Source organism: Tinamus guttatus, unplaced genomic scaffold (assembly GCF_059628265.1).
Source record: "Tinamus guttatus ecotype Peru unplaced genomic scaffold, ASM5962826v1 Tinamus_guttatus_pri_ptg000634l, whole genome shotgun sequence".
Taxonomy (NCBI): Eukaryota; Metazoa; Chordata; class Aves; order Tinamiformes; family Tinamidae; genus Tinamus; species Tinamus guttatus.
This window is the reverse complement of record NW_028289168.1, coordinates 305,686-323,169: the sequence shown is the minus strand read 5'-3', so window position 1 is coordinate 323,169 and position 17,484 is coordinate 305,686. Positions and strand designations below refer to the sequence as shown.

The following is a 17,484-nucleotide window of genomic DNA, read 5'->3' as shown; positions in this document are numbered from 1 at the left end:
ACACTCGTTTCCAGGCCACAAGGGCTGTCCTGCCAGCGCAGCCTTTCCCGCTCCTCCAGCTCCTGCCTTGCTGGGAGAAAACAAGGGAAGCCCCAGCCCTCTGCAGCACCAAGCGTCCCTGTGAACCCTGAGCTTTAGCTCCTTGTTGTGGCCCATGTGTCTTGTCGCGCTCTCTCCTGAGCGCGGCCAGGTGCTGCCTGTGCTGGCTGCAGTGGCGCAGGTTGCAGACGCCCCATGGCGAGATGAGGGCAGCAAGGAGGCGGCGCTCGTGGCGCTCCCGCACAGGTTGCCTTGCCAGGAGGAGCGCTGGCCCCGCGGGAGCTGCTCCCCTGCGCGCGCGGCCCTGCCCAGCGCCGGGGGCCTTGGCTCCCAGCACCCAGCGCGAGGGTGAGAGAGGACACTCTGGCACTTAGCAAAGGCCGGGAATGTTGTTCTGTTCTACAATGAAGCACATGTTCGTGTGCAGTGTCCAGGGGATTTCGCTCCACAGATGCCCTGCAGACACGTGCCGTGCTCAGTAGCGCAGAGGAGAGGAGAAGCGCTGCGAGTGCCCTCTCCTTCCCTGATAAGCTCTGGAGAGGAGTGTCCCCAGCCCATGCCTGAAAACAGGTTGTGGTTGACCTTCTGTGTCCTCTGCTTTGCTGACTAGGCATAAGGTCTTCTGCTGTGCTGGAGAAGCAGATGATGCCTGCAGTGATGATGTGGAAAGTCACAAGAGCACCAGGATCTGCCGTGGTGTCTGGTCTTTGTCCCTCGAGGTGCTGAGGGACAGAGCAGCCTCGATCGTGGTCCCCAGCACGGGGCCCTTCCTGGCAGCAGCCCATTTCTGCACCAGCTGCGTCCAGGGACACTGCCCCCTGTGACGTGGTCCCTGAGTGTGTCCCAGCCCTGCAGGGCCCTGTGTCCCCCAGGGGCTCGGGGAGCTCGGCCCTGCATCTCCAGGCCCCATGTCCCTGCGGTGCGACAGCTTCCCTTTGCCTGTGGTTTGGGCACTATGGGGACACGTTGTGTGCGGCACCCGGAGAGTTGAGAGCTGCCCCGTGGTGGGGCTGGGGCTCCTTCCCCTTTGGGCATCCCTTGGGACATGTGTGCAGGTCAGGTGAAGGAAGGTTCTGCACTTAGGGATTACTATCAGGTTGATTTTTAATGGTCCTTTGTATAAGTATTTATTCTGACACATTTTCATGATGCCCTGAGGCCTTCCCACATCTCGTACACAGAATTGCTAACATCAGACGAGAGGGAAGCACTGCTTGTACGTGGTAAATGCCAGGACATTTCTTCCTGAGTTTGCAGGGGTGTCTCATCCTTGCAAGGAGTTTCCTTAGCACAGGGTGCCAGGTTAAGGGGAAGTGAGGGATTCTCACGGTCCGTCCTCAGGAGCTGTTCAGGTGTCATTCCCGATTCCTGCCCAGCTTATCAGTGCTAGGCCCTGTCATTTATAGCATTAGGAGGAAGAAGACATGGCTGTGATATGGTCATCCTCATAAGGTGATTCTTCCAGAATCTTCAAGCAATTTGCGTAATATTCTCCGCTCCTTGAACCGCGAGTGAGTTGAGTTGTGCACTGTCAGTGGGTGCCTCTGCATCGCTTCCCAGTTGCCTATTTGAGCAGTCCTTGAAAAGTACATACAATTTCCAACACATGTTTTTGTGACATCAGCATCTGTTTGTGCTTTTTACACCTCCATTCCATACATATTGTTGGAGGGAGGAAGTGGAGTAGGGCAAGTGAATTACCCTAGGCCTGAGGAGACAAGTATGTTGTTGACAGAGATTTTGTGTGCAATGTGTGGGTGTTGGGGGCAGCTTTTTAGTAGCGTAATGCTGCTAGGGGAAATGTGCGAGTAGCCGTGGTACCTGTGCTGGGAAGGGATGAAAGGAAACAGGGGCAATGTTTGGGTCTTCACTAAGCATGCTGTGGTTAGTGGTTTTAGCTGTGAGGCCTGTATTTTGTGGGAGGTGAATGAGCAGGGTGTCTCTGCTAGTAGCAAGGTGTGAGGAGGCTGATATAATTGTTGGGAGGGAATGAAGCAGAGCAAGTTGGTGCTGGGAGGCTGCCCTCCTCATAGAGAGGGAAGGTTTTGCCCTGAAGCCATGCTGAACAGGACACGGTTGTGCAGAATGACACTGTAGGTAGCAAGGAATAAGCTGTATGAATAGCTATATGAAGGTGTGCCACAGGAATAAGCAGATATGGAATAAGAGTGAGAAGGAGAAAGAGAGGACAAACAAAGAAGGAAAGAAAGAAGGAAAGAAAAATGGAAAAAACGAAAGCAGAAAGAAAGAAAAAAGGAAAGAAGGAAAGAAAGTGAGAGACAGAAAGAGAGAAAGAAAGGGGGAGAGAAAGAGAGAGAAAGAAAGGGGAAAGAATGAGAGTGAGAGAGAAAAGGAAAGAAAAAGAGAGAGAGAGAAAAAAAAAGAAAGAAAAAAGAAAAAGAAAGAAAAGGAAAAAAGAAAAAAGAGAAAGGAAAAGAAAAAACAAAGAAAAAGGAAAAAAGGGAAGAAAAAGAAAAAGGTGAAGAAGAGGAAGAAGAGAAGGAGAAAAATAATTAAACAAGAAAAGGAAAAGAAAAAGAGAAAAAGTAGAATAAGTGAAAAAAGAAGAAAAAGAAAATAGATGGCAAAGGGACTGTGGCATGGCCAGGGCCACATGTGAGGGAAAGTCCTAGAGGGACCATTTCCTGGCCCTCGCTTGCCCCTAGGGTCTGAAATCTGAGTGCCACAAATGTACATCTTGGGTGGGGATGATTTTAGTGCTGGAGATTGCTTGGAAACAACACACAACACTTAATCAATGATACAGGAATATATATTTAAACAACAACAAAAATAACAGTATAATAAACAATAACAAGAAAAATTACAACAATATAATCAACAATAACAACAATAAAAGCAACAACAATGTTAACAACAATAAATGCTAATAAAAAAGTGTATAGAGAAAAATCCAAATAAGAAGTAATTGCTGGCGTCCCTGGGCCCAGCGCTTCCTGGCAGCAGCCAGGGTGAAGGGGAGCTTGGCCTGCAAGGGAAAAGTTACAGTGAGGTTAATTTATTTCTCAGAGGTTTACAGGCCAGGAGCAAGGATATGGCTATGAAGGTGACTGTGATGACATCTCATTTTGAGTCCCTGATAGACCAGCAGCTTGTATCTGGTGAAGAATTAACTTGGAGAGGCCACCCCTGTCCCAGCAGGCCTGCATATAGGCCTGCAGTGTTAGGAATCCCCAATTTCCAGGGTTTGTGTGCTGTAGGAATGACACCTGTCCGGCAGCAGGGAGCTTGCTTGAGTTGCCTGTGTGGTCTGTACCGGGTTTCTCTTCTTCATATGTACACCTGTTTTAATACCACCTTTGGGTCTGTAGCATGTCAGGAGTTTCCAAGTATGTTCTGACTGGAGATTGGGAGCAATGGCTGTTGGACGAGACAGAGGTAATCTCACTCCCAAGGAAAGACGTGAGAAAATTGTCCACAGAGGCCTCTTTTTGATAACAAAACAGATTCAAGATCAAGATTTCATCAAATGTGCCAGCTTCTGGCCTATCAGCTATCCTATGAGGAATGACATGAAAAGCGCATGTCCCACCCATGCCCCTGTTGCTGGCCAATCAGGCACTCAGGCAGCAATGACCTCACAATCAATATCCAAGGGAAGGGAAGGTGAAGGAGTTAAATGCAGAGTGCAGTGGAGAGGATAAGGACAGCATCCCCTGGAAGGGTAGCATAACAAAATAATGTGGAAAAAAATACACAATCATATTTGAAGGAGCTCATAAAATGTCCAAACATATCTCAATAAAAAAGCACTCATTTTGTTACCAAAAAAAAAAAAAAGTAAAATACCCAACCATAAGGTTAGAGCCTTAAAGCCTAGAGGCATGGAACTGTATGAAGTTGTGCCACAGCAACAGGTGGGGAGAGATGCAGCATCACTGATGAGAAACTGCACTGCCCTTCTAGGACCTGCACCAGTACCCATGAGCGCAAAGGCACCAGGAACAGCCTCTTCAGCCCCATCCCTGGGAGCAGGTCCTGGAGCTGCCACAGTGGCTGCACGCAGTGACACTGCTCGGGGAACCAAGGCCAGAGAGAAACCACCATCTTCCTGGTTCGGTCGCTGCTGCAGGGAGAGCGCGGCGCAGGCTGCCGAGGCCACGTGGGCTGTGGTTTGTGCACCTGCAGGCGAGGCTTTGATCTGCTGATCAGCCCCGGCAAGGGAATAACGGGCTCCTGGGTGAACACCCTGAGAGCTGGGGGCCTCTGAGCACCTGGGCTGCCCTGTCTGCTGTCAGAGGGGTGAAATGTCCCAGTTCCCTGCTCCTGGCCAAGGCACCAGCACCAGGCTGTCCGAGAAGGGGTGGACGAGACCGCACTCACAGGATGTGTCTCTGGCTGCGGCTAAGAGACCTTTCACTGCTGCTGCTCCCAACACAGCAGGGCTGTAGCAGGATCAGAGACTGTTCCTCTTTCATCCCCTTCTTGACACAGCCCATCCCAGGGACAATCCCAGCTCCACAGTTCTCATGGCGTGGGGAAAGCTGGACACTTGCACCTTGGGCACTCGGGCAAACACAGCATGTGAGATCCCCAAAGTTCCCAGTCACCCAACTGTAATACAAAGTGTGACAGACCCATTTCCCTCCATGGTCTGCCCTGTTCCACTGGGATGGGCCCCATGATGATGCCCCAGAGCAGTGACCAGGACATCCGCAGTGGAGCCATGCTGCATATATGGTCATGAACGACGCTCGAGAAGTTCATTGGAGGGCTGGGCTGTGACAGAAGAGAGATAACCCCCGATAATGTCTAAAATGGTGCCTGCTGCTTCGATTGGCTCATCTGGGAGCTGGGCCAGCACCTGCAGATATATATTAGCCTCCCACCTTGTTGTCCTGCACAAGTACCCAGGACCTGTGGCAGGGAGCGGGTGCATCAGGGCAGTGCCATCAGGGCAGGAGTGAATGGAGGCAAAAGGACTCCGCATCTCTTGGGTGCTGTGGCTGCTCGTCTGGGTGCAGCTGTGCTGGGGTAAGTGCCTGTTCCCTAGCCCATGGGCATGGGGCCAACGGGCAGTGGTGAGGTCATTGGGATCCCTCTGGAAATTTTGGATCTTCCCTCAGAGCTGTGAGACAAGGGTTAGAAGTGCTCAAGTCAAGACCCTGTTCCCCTCTGGGTGGGAGAAGGGTATTGGTGCTTCCAGGGCTCCTCTGCTTCTGGCAGTCAGTGCCTGGGCGTTATAGGCACCTCATCCTTGCCACCCTTTGGGGGCATCCTGTTTCCCCAGCTCTATGGCCCTGGTGGTGGGTCAGCTGGTGACTGCAGCACTCAGTGATCCCAGGGCACAGCCAACCCCGGGGTTCCCAGGAGGGTTTCAGTGCTGTTTGCTGCCCCCGGGTCAGGGTTGCCTGGCCTGAAAAGGGGCAGTTTGTGCCCCACAGAGAGAATGAGACCAGGGTGCCTTTGCTCACCCTCCAGCAGAGGTGCCCTTTGCAAGGGTCCTGGCCAAGGGCAGGGACTGAGCTCTTCCCTGTAAGTGAGGAGGGAATGAGGGTTGGGACAGAAGATGGGGGTCATCTCAATGCTCCCCGGGGACCCATAAAGCCCTGCAGGTGGTGGGTGCATTTGAGTGGTACCCATGGTGGATTGGGGTAAAGGAAATGGGTCCCTGGGCATCCCAAGAGTGCAGAGGGGAGATGTCTCACACCCCAGGGGCTGCGACTCAGCCCTAGGACCCTTCACACAGTCGCTCTGCTGGGGCTCAGTGCCCTCCTAATCGGCCCCGTGTCTGTGTTTGAAGGTGCTGCGGAGGTGAGGCTGGAGGATGGAGACAGCCGCTGTGCTGGGAGAGTGGAGGTGAAACACCAGGGACAATGGGGGACCGTGTGTGGTGATTATTCCTGGGACATGGAAGATGCTGCTGTAGTTTGTAAGCAGCTTGGCTGTGGATTTGCTCTCCATGCCCTTCTGTATGGACATTTTGGGCCAGGATCGGGCCAGATTTGGCTGGACTCTGTAAACTGTCAAGGCACTGAGACTGCCTTGTCTGAGTGCACACATGATGGTTGGGGTAACCACTACTGCAATCATGCTTGGGACGCCGGAGTTGTTTGTTCAGGTAAGGAGTCATCCAGTTCCTCAGCTCTGGAGTGGGGCCTGGGATCAGGGGACTAACCAGGCTGTGCCTTGAAGGAGCAGTGTGTGGGTACCAGCTCAGACCCTGACATTGCCATTTTCACTGTACTACTGCAGCTGCTGCTGTTCCTGGGGAAAGTCCCAGGTGAGCCCACCACGGGGTGCACAGACCCCATCAGGATCCTGGGGGCTCAGCCCACCCTCAGGTGGTGCCTCAGGCTGAGAAATGAATCCCTCACCCTGTCCTACAGGTTCTAGGTCTCCATCAATCTCCTCAGGTTCTGCCAGGATATTCCTGGCAGTGCTGGGTGTCCCTGTGCCCCAGATCTCAGGATGACTTGCTCGGCACCCCATGGCTGGGGAAATGGTACAAGATGTCTGAGGGTCCTGCAGTCATTTTCCTCACAGACAAGAGTGCCTTGGGTGACCCAAAGGGGCTTTTCAGAGGGGACAAGAGCAGGGCCTGGGGCAGAGAAGCAGGGGGATGAGCAGGGCACCCCTTGTCCAGGGCCACCCCACAAGGACCAGCCCCCCATGAGCTCTAGGTTGGTGTCTGTGGGGCTGCTCTCTGCTCCCTCCCACGTCACCACAGGCTCAGGCTGGTCCTGCTGGGTCCCTGTCACTGACCCCTCTGACAGCGCAGGACACCCTGGGAACAGGGAGCCTTTTGGGCTGTTCCAAGACAATTCCCCAGGCTGTCTGTGAGCTGAACAGGCTGCATGCTGAACAGGCTGCAGCAACCGTTAGGGCTGCAGTGCTGGGGATCCGTGCCGGGTAGTGGGGCAGGCTGTGGGGCAGCAGCATTTCCCTGAGCAGTGCCTGTGGCTATGGGTAGGTGATTGAGACAAGCTCCAGAGCACTGTGTGGGTGTGAGAGGAGGTGCAGGGGTCTTGAAGGGTTTGTGTCATCAGAACCTATTGAGAGCTGCTGTTTGACGTTAATGGGATCCTTTGGATGTGGCTGCCATGGTATGTAACTGCCAGAAGCTTGTGGCAACTCCCTGTCATTGTGGGGTATTTAATATTTTTTTTTCCCCCAGGATTTGTTCAGCTGGTTGGAGGAAATAGTCCCTGTTCAGGACGTGTGGAGATCAGAGATGCAGACCAGTGGAAAACAGTCTGTGACTCACACTTTGATGTGAATGCTGCTGGCGTGATCTGCAGGGAGTTGCAGTGTGGCGCTGCCCTGTCTGTCCGTGGGGGAGCTCACTTTGGAGAGGGGGTCGGTCCCATTTGGGATGGAGAGCTGCAGTGTGTGGGGAATGAGCCCTTCCTCTCCTCCTGCCCCAGGAGGTCCCTCAGCAACCAGACCTGCAGCCATGCCAACCACGCTGGTGTCACCTGCACACGTGAGCATTCGGGGAGGAGGTGTGAAATGCCACTCACAAGCTATATGCTAAGAGATAGGGGAGCAGGAAAGTGACCATGCTGAGCATGGTGTGAGTTCAGGAGAGATGGAGTGGTTGTCTGCAGTTCTGCAGTGCTGAAAGCAAAGGAAATTGTATCTCTGTGGCATTTCTATCTTGGGATGATGAGCTAGAGCACAAAGTGATCCTCTCTAAAGGCCCTCACTTCCTTTTGTAATATATCCAGGATTCAGGCTGGTGAATGGCAGCACAGCATGTTCAGGGCGAGTGGAGATCGAGGTGGAGGGAACCTGGGGAACCCTCTGTGGCTCTGGCTGGGACATCTCCGATGCTCATGTTCTCTGTCATCAACTCAACTGTGGATTTGCTGAGTCCATTCCTGCAGGAGGGCACTTTGGGAGAGGAACAGGCCCTGTCTGGAGAGACACTTTCCACTGTAATGGGACCGAATCCCATTTGGGACAGTGCCCTGTGACTGCTCTTGGGGTGTCCCCATGCTTGCCTGACAACAATGCTGGTGTTTTTTGCTCAGGTGAGTTCAGGGAAAATGGATTAACTCATTTTGCCCCTTTTGTGTGACTTGGAAACACAAAGCAGGGGAGCCCCTGGCAGTGACAAACTGAATTTTCTGCTGGAGAAACTATGGGTTCCCATGGAGGGATTCAGAGAGCTTTGCCTGCTCCTGGAGAGCGCGTTTTCTTGGGGGAGATGAGAGCTGAGCAGGGAGCCAGAATCTCTGCTGCTCCAGGACATCTGGTTCAGGCCTTGGGGCCACCACCAGGCCTGGGCTCCTCTGTTCTCTCCTGGGGCACAGGCCAAGGAGGGAACTGCGGGACACAGCTCCTCTCCCTGCAGCTGTGAAAGATCCTCTGCTCCCTCCTGCAGCCCATACCCCCATCCCAGACCATAACCTGGTCCAATAGCCTGCGGGGACTGGACCATGAGTGCGCCCAGCAGGAGCAATTCCTGAGGCTGAGCAGCACCTTGGGGCTGGGATTTGCCCTTGCTCCTTGTCAGTATGAACCTCAAACTTGTCCTGTTTTGTAAAGAAGGCCCTCATCCCTCTGCTTCTTGCTAAGGACACAAGCTCCATATCCCAGATCCACAGGGATGTAGAAGGGCAGAGCTGTCCCAGCAGGAGCCAGTCCCAGCTTGAAGATGGAGCAAGGCTACTGCTCACCCTGTCACCCAGGCCTCGTACAGGCCACCACTTCCTGCTGCTGAAACTGCTCCAGATTCATCCATAAGGACATATCTGGTGGCTCAGGGATTTGGCTTGACCTCCAATGCTTTCCCATTTCCATCACTGAGATGATATTAGAGCTCAGCAAGTTTTAGGGCCTGGAAAACAAAATCCCTTGGAGCACTCCCATCCTTGAGCTCCTCACTGTGAGCTGGATATGGATAGGTGAGCTCCAGGATGTCCAAGGGCATGAGAAAGGGAATCAAGGCAGCATGCAGGACATTTCCCCTCTTTCCGAGCAGGACTCTCTGGATCCCTTCGACTGGTTGGTGGAGGAAGCCGCTGTGACGGGCGAGTGGAGATGCCCCTGAATGGGACATGGGTCCGAGTCCTGGATGACCAGTGGGACCTGAACGATGCCAGTGTGGTGTGCCGGCAGCTCCAGTGCGGAGAGGCAGAGCAAGCCTACAACCCGCCGAAGCCTGAGCGAGGGACGGGCCCCGTGGGGCTGAGAAGGGTCCAGTGTGCAGGGAAGGAGACTCATCTGACCCACTGCAACACCTCCCTGCCTGCGGCAGCACCTGCAGGAATTGCCGAGGACGTGGGAGTGGTTTGCTCGGGTGAGTTGCTCTGATGGTCCCCAATGTGCTGTGCTCCCCAGGGCTGCGAGCCCCTGACAGCCGGGTTTCTCCTGGGTGCAGGGAGCCGGCGGGTCCGGCTGGTGCACAGGGCAGGGCGCTGCGCTGGGAGAGTGGAGATCTACTACAACGGCACCTGGGGGACCGTCTGTGACGACTCCTGGGACCTGCTGGACGCCACCGTTGTTTGCCGCCAGCTGGGCTGCGGGTTGGCTGTGAATTTCACCGGCTCTGCTCATTACGGGGAAGGCTCTGGGCAGATCTGGCTGGATAACGTGAACTGCTCCGGGGATGAAGCTGCTCTCTGGGACTGCCCGGCCAGGCCCTGGGGGCAGCACAACTGCAGGCACAAAGAGGATGCAGGAGTCGTCTGCTCAGGTCTGTGTAGGCAGCCGTGGTGGGAGTCTGGTGCTTCATGAGGAGGGGACGAGGGAGAAGCTGGACATGGTGGAACTGCCCCGACTGTCCTGAGCCCCCTTCCTGCCTGGTTGTGGGGCCACCCATGCACAGCCCCCACAGGACCTGCTCAGGGCTATAGGGAGAGCACAGGTGTCCCCACAGATCAGGGGGGAGGGTAGTGCTGCACATTGGGTGCTTCTTTCTGCTCCCTTAGTAAAACAGTGCCTTGCTGGCAGGGCCCTCTGACTACCTGAGCCCTGGCATGTCTAGAAGACTCCCTGCTTCTTGGTGGAGGCACGGGGGCCACGTGGAGGGCAAGAAGGTGCTCAAGAGTAGTCAGGATGGATTTACCAAGGGGAAATCATGCTTGACTAATCTGATAGCCTTCTATGATGGAATGACCAGCTGGATAGATGAGGGGAGAGCGGTGGATGTTGTCTATCTTGACTTCAGCAAGGCTTTTGACACCATCCCTCACAATATCCTCCTGGGCAACCTCCAGCAATGTGGGATAGATGAGTGGATAGGTGGATTAGGAACTGGCTGGATGGCAGGGCCCAGAGAGTGGTGATCAGCGGTGCAGAGTCTAGTTGGAGGCCTGTAGCTAACGGGGTCCCCCAGGGGTCAGTCCTTGGTCCAGTCCTGTTCAATTTATTCATCAATACCTGGATGAAGGCACGGAGTGCTCCCTCAGCAAGTTTGCTGATGATACGAAATTGGCAGGAGTAGCCGATACCCCAGAGGGCTGCGCTGCCATCCAGAGGGACCTGGACAGATTGGACAACTGGGCGGTGAAAAACCTCATGCAATTCAACAAGGCCAAGTGCAAGGTCCTACACGTGGGGAGAAATAACTCCAGGCACCAGTACAGGCTAGGGACTGACCTTCTGGAGAGCAGCTCTGCGGAGAAAGACCTGGGTGTCATGGTGGATGATAAGTTGACCATGAGGCAGCAGTGTGCCCTCGTGGCCAAGAAGGCCAATGGGATCCTGGGGTGCATTAAGAAGAGCGTCTCCAGCAGGTCGAGGGAGGGGATCCTGCCCCTCTACTCAGCCCTGGTGAGGCCACATCTGGAGTATTGTGTCCAGTTCTGGGCTCCACAGGACAAGAGGGATGTGGAGCTGCTGGAGAGAGTCCAGCGCAGGGCCACAAGGATGATCAGGGGCCTGGAACATCTGCCCTATGAGGAGAGGCTGAGGGAGCTGGGCCTGTTCAGCCTGGAGAAGAGAAGGCTGAGAGGGGACCTGAGCAGTGTCTAGAAGTACCTCAAGGGAGGCAGTGAGGAGGATGGTACTAGCCTCTTTTCAGTGGTGGCCACTGATAGAACTAGAGGAAACGGCCAAAAACTAAGGCATCAAATGTTCCACAGAAACTTAAGGAAAAATTTATTGGCAATGAGGGTGACAGAGCGCTGGAACAGGCTGCCCAGAGAGGTTGTGGAGTCTCCTTCTCTGCAGATCTTCAAAACCCACTTGGACACAGTCCTGTGTCACATGCTCTAGGTGACCCTGCGTGTGCAGGGTGATTGGACTAGATGACCTCTAAAAGTCCCTTCCAACCTTAAGCAATATATGATTCTTAAAATAATCCTCCCTATTCACGGATGCCATAGAATGCCCTAAGGAATTCTTGTTATGTTTATCTCTGCTCACTCCAGGACCAGTTTGTCCCCCCTAGCTTTGTGTTTTTCCTTCCAGAGTTTGTGGCCTTGAGGCTGGAGAACAGTGATGGCTGCTCTGGGCGCCTACAGGTTTTCTACAACGGGTCATGGGGGAGTGTCTGCTCCAACTCAATGACTTCGAGCACCGTGTCTCTGGTGTGCAAACAGCTGGGCTGTGGAGATGGAGGATTCCTTGAAACAGACCTGCCATATAGGAAGGTATCTGGCCATACATGGCTGGATCATGTTGAGTGTGGAAAGAGGAACAGCTCCTTTTGGCAGTGCCCCTCTGATCCCTGGAACCCACAGTCCTGTGATGACCAACGAGAAGAGACCCACATCACCTGCAATGGTAATGCTGGAGCCATGTGGGCGCAAAGCTCACAGCAGGTCTTGCTCCCTGTTCAGCAAGGCACAATGTTGAGAAGGGGTCTGGAGTGGCTTTTACTTTCCATATGAGATCATTCTGCTGTCAGTGACACAAATACAACATATCCATGAGCAGTAGCTGCCCTGAGCTACCCACATGGCCAAGGAGGGGAAGAGGCACATGCAGCCTCCACCTCACCTTGGTGATCTCCTCTCTGGCACCTTGGACACCTCTTGGAGGTGCCTGTTGATCTCTGTTGTGAATAGACAGGGCCGGGACAATCACCTTTTAGCTTGGGAAGTCCATGCAGAGCAGTCCACTCATGGCCGTGGTTTGCTGAGGGAATGGGAAGGGGGAGAGAACACGGTGCTGGTGGCTCAAGGTTATGTAGGAACCAGGCCATGCTCAGGGCAGTGCTGGCACCAGAGCTCGGAAACAGCCTCCCCCTGGGGACATGCTCCTGCTCCTCTGCTAACCAGGAAACCTCTTGGGCTCAGCAGCCAGGGTAACACTGGAGTTCAGCACTGTTACACACTGCATTATCAGGGGGGTTCACCTTTGTCCACGAGCAGGGGGAGGTGCTGGGAGGTTCAAGCACAGGTCAGTACTGATCCTGTCCACGACCCCCATAAAGCAGCCCCTTCTTTCACTGTAGCGTTTCCTTCTACAGGGAGACGTCTAGAAACCCCTCCAGCCCTAGCAGCCGAGTGCCCCAACTCTACGAGCTGCACAGGTAACTGCTGCTCCCTGTGCCCTTGTCACCTGGCCAGGCCCTCCCAACCACCCCAATGACACGGAGGGTTCTGTGTTTTCCAGAGATGGAGAAGATTCGTGTCATGGGAGGAGAGGACGGCTGCTCGGGCAGAGTGGAGGTTTGGCACCACGGCGCCTGGGGGACGGTGTGTGATGACTCCTGGGACATGAAGGACACTGAGGTGGCCTGCAGGCAGCTGGGCTGCGGCCCTGCCGTGTCTGCCCTGGGGGAGGCTGCGTTTGGGGAGGGGACGGGTCCCATCTGGCTGCAGCAAGTGAAGTGCAGAGGGACAGAGCGGTCTCTCTGGGAGTGCACGGTGCAGTGTGGCAACAGCGGTGCCTGCCAGCACAAGGAAGATGTTGCTGTGAATTGCACCGGTGAGTGGCAGTGCTTGGTCCCCTTGTTTGGGGACATGTTATCGCAGCTGGGCCCTCACAGGGCCCCAGAGCAGGGATGTCCCTGCAGAGGTTGGGTGCCTGGTGCCAGGTGGGGAGCAGATGTTACGGGGCAGGGTGTCCTCATGCCCTTTCCTGTGGGGTTCTGCAGCCCCCTGAATGCCTGTCCTGGGCTGTCCGTGCTGTCCTCCCTATGGCCCAGAGCAGAGAGCCCAGGGCCTGTCACGGGCACCCAGGGAAGGACTGTTCTGATGGCACTTGGAGGGGACATGCACAGGCACAGCCACGTCTCTCTCCCTGCTCTGCAGCTGCACCCAGGATGACAACAGCAGCCCCGCGAGCAGGTAACCTGCCCTGCTCCCTGGGTTGGGTCTCCTTGGGGCCAGGCTGTGACCTGCAGCCCGAGGGAAGGGGCCTGTACTGGGGTGCAGGGCCTCAGAAAGGAGGCCAGAGGTGGGAGCGGGTGGATTTGTGGAGGGCTGTGAGTACCCAGCAGTGTGACAGATGCCAGTGCAGGGCCCCCCAGCCCTGCCATGTGCGATGGGTCAGGACTGGGGTGTCCCTGGGCCCCAACGTGCCCCAGGCGAGGGCCTGCCTCGTCCTTGTCACTGCCCATGCAGATCCCACCCAGAGGCGTGTGAGGGAAAGCGGAGGAGTCTCCGTGCCTGTTGTCATCTGCATCATCCTGGGGGCCCTGCTCTGCCTGCTCCTGGCCCTCCTGGCAGGGCAAGTGCAAAGAGCCAGGGCTCAACGCAGAGGTGGGTCCTTCCCCAGTGGTACCAGGGTGGACGATGCCTCTTGACAGCCCTGCGGGGGCTGTGGGGTGTGTGTGAGGGCACAGAGGGGCTGGGGTGGGGTGCTGCCTCCTGCCTTATTCCCTGTTCCTTCACTGTTTGTGGGACACCTGCAAGCAGGAGCTGTGGGAGTGCTGATGCAGGAGGAGGTGGTGATGGAGGAGGTGAGAAAAGGCAGCGAGGGGCTGGGGGAGATGGGAGCAGCAGGAGACATCCAGGGACGCTGCTGGCTGCGCTCTGGACAGTGCTAGGGGGAGGCTGTGGGGCAGGAGCGGTGCCAAGAGGAGCTCAGGGCAGGGAGTCTCTCAGAGTGGGAGTCGGTCCCTGGGCTGCTCTCTCTGTCCTGCCCTGTTCACCCATGTCAGGGCAGAATCATTTTATGGACCAGTCTGGCGGAGAGTGAGAAGCTCCCTGGGGAGAGGTGCTATGGGAGCTGCTCCCTGGTCAGAGCAGGGACTGACTTGGCGCCAAAAGGGACATTGGGGGCTGTGTCTGAAGAGAGAGCTTGAGGTGACATTGCCCCAGACCATCTCCACAGGGGCGTTGCTGTCACTGGGGATCTGACCGTAATGCCTGGGCAGGGCAGTGGGTCTGGGCTGTGGGGTCAGCACTCGTTTGGCTAGGGTGGAAGGGCTGAGTGCCCACATCGGGGTCCTTCTCCTCTCTCCATGTGCCTGTGCTGATCTTGCCCATATCCTCAGCCTCCAGGAGGTCTCTGGAGCCCCTCTCTGAGGCCGTGTACCAGGAGATCGACTACAGCCAAGTGTGGGAGAAGCAGGCGAGGTTCGGTCCTCCAGGTCTGTGCGGTCGGTTCTGGAACAGAGCACATGGCAGGGCCCTTTACACTGGCCCTAACCCACGATGGGACCGTTGCAGCCCTCGGGCCAGTTGTCCCCTCAGTGCTGGGGTCACGGGTTCCTTCAGGAGAGCAGCCCAGTGCTGGGCTCAGGCGAGGAGCTTCCTCCCGACCTGCTCTGCCCATCCCAACCCGCGGGCACAGCTTCTCCCTGCCTGTCCTGCTGCCCCCATCGGTTGTACCTGTTGGGTAAGGGAAGGGGGTGGCCAGGGCGGCTCTGAAAGGCCCTCGGAGATGGGATTTGTCCCATGGGAGCAGGGCAAGCCCTGGGCCGTCCTCCCCACGCAGTACCTGCTAGGTGGGTCCCCATCACGAGCAGGGCTGACAATTGGCAGGGTCAGCAGGGCTCACCCCCATAACACTCACTGCTCCTCTTGCCAGGTTCCTCTTCAGAGGGCTCCCTGACCAAGCTGCAATCCGAGTCCAGGGACAGTGAGCAACGTCCTGGGTCAGCACCAGGTAATGGGCAGGGAGGCAGGGGAAGGGTTGGTCTCTCCTCCCCATAGCTGTGTCACTGAGTGTCACCATTGGGATGGGGAGCAATTGCCTTCAGGAATGACTCTGGAGTCATGCAGTGTGGGCAAGCATTGGACATGCCCCACTGAGCTGGGTGCCTGAATGGGGCCTTATTGGGCTCGACTTGTCCCTGCCTCCATCAGGCTCTGAGTTTGTCCCAGGGAATCTCCAGCCCCGGTGCAGACTCCAGCTCTGCTATCTCTGTGGCAGGGGAAGAGGGCACCCCAGTGCCTCACACACACTCCCATAACCCTGGATCCAGGATGCTGGATCTTCTGTGGCCCTCCCAACACCAGTGTCTCTGCCCTTTGTTCCTTCATGTCCTTCATCCTCTGCTCTGTGAGAGGGCTCCTGTCATCACCAGCTCCTCTCTCGTTTCAGAGGTCCCTGTCCTGCCCACAGGTGACCCAGTGGATGGCTATGATGATGCCAGAGAAGTATCTGACCCTGGGGAGGATCCTGTTCCTGGCCAGCAAGACTGGGAAGCACCCAGGTAAGCAGAGGATGGTGAATGGTTTGAGGAGGCACAGAGAGGTGAGGGGGAAATGCAGCTGCTGGCTCCTGGGGTGCTGTCCCCAGTGCCAGGAGAGTGGCAGCAGCCTGAGAGCCCGGCCTCCCGGCATGGGGAGGGTACCTGCCTCAGGAGTTTTCCTGGTGAGGAGACTGGGGTGGGATTAGGGGACTGAAGGTCTCAGGCAGTGAGAGACAGGGAGGAAGGGGATTCGCAGCCCAGGAGGGGCATGTGTGTGGGGCAGACTGCAATGCACTGGCCTTGCTGCTTCCAGTGGGGAACGTGCGCTGCTGGGGATGTGATGGAGCCCCCAGGGCAATCAGAGCAGCCCCATCCTTTCCCTTCGCAGACACAGCGTATGATGATGCTGAAGGAGCATCCCTGGCACATCCTCATGAGGACACCAAGGCTGTGAGACTGGACCCTGGTGCCAGACTGTCCCTGAACCCAGGTCTGAGAGAGCCCATCACTGCCATGAGATTGGGTGCAGCTGGGACAGAAGAGAGATCTGTGCAGCTTGGAGAGTCATGAGTGACAGAGACCCGTTCTCCCTTCTGCCACTAGTAGCAGAAAGAGCTGGACATTGCCTCTCTCATCTTTTCTCTACTTTTATCCCATGCATTGCTATTTGTTCTTATTAAAACCATGTGGGAGTTTGACTCAGAGATTGTGTTTCCCTCCCCAGGTGTTGGATGTCTCCCCAAAGCTGATCAGGGAGGGTGAAGCGGCACAAACCAGCAGTGGGTAAGGGGAACATCTTGGGAAGAGCAGGCTCTGAGACAGGCTGTGCTCCTGCAAGAGCCCGTGATCTCTGGGGTGTGGGAATAGTGATGAGTCCAGCTGCAGGATATTTCTGCTGGCAGGGACATAGAATCATAGAATTATTAAGGTTGGAAGGGACCTTTAGAGATCATCTAGCCCAACCCCCCTGCACACACAAGGTCACCTACAGCACGTGGCACAGGATTGCGTTCAAGCGGGTTTTGAAGATCTCCAGAGAAAGAGATTCCACAACCTCTCTTGGCAACCTGTTCCAGGGCTCTGTCACTCTGTCAGGAAATTTTTCCTTAAGTTTCTGTGGAACCTTTGGTGCTTCAGTTTGTGGCCGTTTCCTCTTGTCCTATCACTGGCCACCACTGGAAAGATGCTGGCCCCATGCTCCTCACTCCCTCTTAAGGTATTCATAGACACTGAGCAGGTCCCCTCTCAGCCTTCTCTTCTTCAGGCTGAACAGGCCCAGCTCTCTCAGCGTTACAGTCAGTGTTAGACATTCCCATCCTGCAAACCTCATGCAGAGTTTCCAGCCATATGTGCCAGTCTGCAGAGTAGACAGGGGTAGATGTGGGGGGCCTGGTGGACAAGAACATGACAAGAAGTCAGCAGGATGCTGAGGTGTCCTGACAGCCTCAACCAAAGAGAAGCAAAATAAAGAGAGGGCAGAACTGCAGACTAGCAGTCTGGGAGAGAGCAGTATGATCAATGGCCCAAGTGCTGCAAACATTTTAAAACAGCCAGTGCTGTCAAATTTTTACCCTGCATAATAGATCAGAACTTTGGAGAAGGAAATGAGTTCACAAAAACAACCTGCTGATAATCTGGACAGCCTGGGGAGCCCACTGAAGGAGTAAGTGTATGTGACCTAAGCCCAGAGCAGAGGCCTGGGCAAGCTGAGTAGCAGTCACCCTCCTGAGGTGAAAGGGTCCCAGTGCCCAGGCTGCACACGTTCTCCTCTGATTGCTCGTGATAAGGGCTCATGACACACACCACTGGGTCAAATGAATTTCTGTGGCAGAGTTGGAGGACAAAAGTAGGAATGAATCAAAAAAGGGGAATGCAGTCCAGGAGTCCTACCAGGACACATCCCCAAACACAGGTGGATCTTAGACCCTCTCGGGCAAGCCCCT

At 55.5% G+C, this 17,484-nt stretch overlaps 1 pseudogene; it reads left to right on the top strand.

Moving 5' to 3' along the window:
• The first annotated feature begins 4,967 nt into the window (after positions 1 to 4,967).
• On the top strand, positions 4,968 to 16,111 carry LOC148592125 (antigen WC1.1-like; annotated as a pseudogene).
• Positions 16,112 to 17,484: the final 1,373 nt, after the last annotated feature.